General features: G+C 34.5%; 2 non-coding genes across 2 annotated transcripts; one reads left to right on the top strand and one right to left on the bottom strand.

Moving 5' to 3' along the window:
* Positions 1–543: 543 nt before the first annotated feature.
* On the bottom strand, positions 544–614 carry TRNAC-GCA. Its single transcript has one exon. It is a non-coding gene; the product is annotated as a tRNA-Cys (tRNA).
* Positions 615–1,909: 1,295 nt separating this feature from the next.
* On the top strand, positions 1,910–1,997 carry TRNAS-GCU. Its single transcript has one exon. It is a non-coding gene; the product is annotated as a tRNA-Ser (tRNA).
* The last annotated feature ends 1,024 nt before the right edge of the window (positions 1,998–3,021 follow it).

The following is a 3,021-nucleotide window of genomic DNA, read 5'->3' as shown; positions in this document are numbered from 1 at the left end:
TGCTTGTAAATTCACATTCTATCATATGAACTTGAAATCCAACATCTGGCTTAAGGAAAATATTCACTTAAAGCTCTCGGCTTTATATACCCGCTTTCACTTATTCGACCCGTTCATGTTTTCGTCAAACTACTCATTTGTTTTAACCCAAGACTTACATAAACGTTATAACTATAATACTTTTACATTATCCGAGGTTCGTACTTGGGATTTATGCACCCGATACCGGGTATGCGTTAAACCTATTCATGTCATTCATTTATACGAAAGCAAACTTTGTAACCAGTAGTTAAATTATCTGCTGGCTATCCAAACCCAATCAGTAGACATTACATTAGTAGTAGAAAGGAATCGGGAAGTCTTGCTTCGACCATGACAATCTTTCTTTTCATTTTCGATTCAAAAATTGATTTACAAAATATCCAGAACGGATGTTTAGAATCAATCAAGTATTAATAGTCCCCTTATTCTGTTCTGCTGGATAAAATTTGGTTGAGTTATATCAGCAGAACAGAATAAGAGATTTCGATTCGTTTGTTGATGAGGCGGCACCCGGATTTGAACTGGGGAAAAAGGATTTGCAGTCCCCCGCCTTACCACTCGGCCATGCCGCCAAAACGATACACAATAGGATCAAAATTTCCCTTTTGGGTTGTATTACTAAATTTTAGTTTATTGTACTTGCATCCTGTTTTTAATCCTTTTTTTAATTTAGAAAAATTAGAAAAGAAACCATTTTTCCCCTTTTGATTGTCTTTGATCTACCCCTTCGATTGATTATATAGTATCTCAAAACACACAATGCCAAAAAGCTTCCCCTCACTTTTATATTGAAAAAGAAAATGTATATTTTCACTCAAAAAAACCAAAATTGATGACAAATGGGAACCATTAACTATTCGTTGACTGAGAATTCGTGAATGATTATTGGATTTGAATCTAAAATTTGGTTTACCTAATGACATAAGAAAATACAAATTGATACATACTTAATTGATTCTTTTGAATCAAAAATCCTTCTCAATTTCCATTATAACAAAAATGATAAGTATATGTAAACCCCAGAACGGAAATTGTTACAAAGATACAAAATTGGCTATTTAGAGTATGTTGCCTATAAATAAAAGGGAAATTGGCCTGTAATAATTCCACCTAGATCTTATTGGCCATTAATAATCTCACCTCAGAATATTCCCCCCACCGGTCCCACCTTTCACCTATTTTTCCTACAATGGTCCCCCGTTAAAAAAAACTTAACGGAGTTAAGCTTTTTTCCAAATTACAAACAGATTTTTTAGGGCTTTTGATTAGAACGACGATACGAGTACATTGATGTAAAACTTGCCTCGAAACGGTGCTCCAAACGATGAAAACAGCGCTTCAATTCGAGTGTTTAAATTTCCAGTTAACCAAAATCAAGTCACTTGGAGCACCATTTCGAAGTAAGTTTTACATCAATGGACTCGTATCATCGTTCTGATCAAAAGCCCTAAAAAATCTGTTTGTAATTTGGAAAAAAGCTTAACTCCGTTAAGTTTTTTTAACGGGGGACCATTGTAGGAAAAATAGGTGAAAGGTGGGACTGGTGGGGTGAATATTCTGAGGTGGGATTATTAATGGCCAATAAGGTCTAAGTTGGATTATTACAGGCCAATTCCCCTAAATAAAAAGAAAGGGAATTTTTTGGAACAAAAAAAGGCCCGGCTGGGTATTGATCGGGCCAGGCCAAAAGGGCGCTTCGAACAAAATAAAAGCAAGAAGGTCTGCTTTATTTCTTTTTCTATTTGGATCTTTCGAGCATCTAAATGGAATTGCTAATTCTATAATAACGATAAAGAATGTGAAAGAAATACTTTCTTTAATCCTTATTTGATGTGTAATGTAACATAGTAATTATCTTTTTCAATTGGGAGAGATGGCTGAGTGGACGAAAGCGGCGGATTGCTAATCCGTTGTACGAGTTATTCGTACCGAGGGTTCGAATCCCTCTCTTTCCGTTTCCGTTGATGACTTTCTATTTTTTTCTTTCAAATTTAGCAAATCCCTGTTTGTTTTTTTCCTAGTGAAATGTGTGGAATAGCTAAAATAAAATATTAAGAAAATTGTAAAATTAAGCAACAAAAACGAAATTTTTATTTTATTCTTCACGTCCAGGATTACGTCTTGGATCATTGGATAGGAATTCAAAGATGAAGAGAGAAACAAAGAATATTACTACTGTGTAAACGAAAAGTTTGAGAGTAAGCATTACACAACCTCCAGGATCATTTTTTGAAAAAAAAACGAGAAAAGAAAAGATAATAGATCCTCTTTTTTTATATCACATATCCTATTTTGACACCAAGAAATGAATTATAGAAATAGAAAAGAATGTTCAGAAATTCAAATGAAGTTGAAATTTTTAATAAGAGTCTTTGATTACCACAAATCACTTTCATACCGACAATTAGATATTGTAAGCGACCCTAAGCTAATATGGTATTTCGCCGAAAAAAGGAGAAAAAGGATTAAAATCGGGAAATGGGGCGAGCCGGATCATACAATTTCATATAAGAAATTGTTTGTCTATTAACCATGACTCACAACCGAGTCTTTAGACTATTATTCCGCGTCTACGATTCTTGGTTAGCGTACTTATGTACAATTCTACCAATACCCGGTTATAGTACCGTAATCAATTACTTACACCACCCTTCCGGTATAGTAATAAAACCACATTTTTGACCCATTCGGCCTACTTAACGTAAATCATCAATTTCATACAACCCTTCTTATTTGACTTCAATTATCATGCCTAATTAACTAGAACATAACCTTACTTAACAAACTAAGAAGTGATTCGGAAATCACTTACCTCGTGCGTCCGAGTACGTGTCCGTTATCTTGTCTCCTTTTGATCCGTTAACCTTCTATGCTTTTATCCGTCTTGATATGATCCCTATACTTTCACATCATCGCAATCACATTCTTATTAGCATACATGATTACGCATGTTAACGATCATATCAAATGCATATTTCC

The sequence above is a fragment of the Helianthus annuus genome, chromosome 10 (genome assembly GCF_002127325.2).
Source record: "Helianthus annuus cultivar XRQ/B chromosome 10, HanXRQr2.0-SUNRISE, whole genome shotgun sequence".
Classification (NCBI taxonomy): Eukaryota; Viridiplantae; Streptophyta; class Magnoliopsida; order Asterales; family Asteraceae; genus Helianthus; species Helianthus annuus.
Note: the sequence above shows the minus strand (reverse complement) of the source record. Positions and strands in the feature narration are given on the sequence as shown.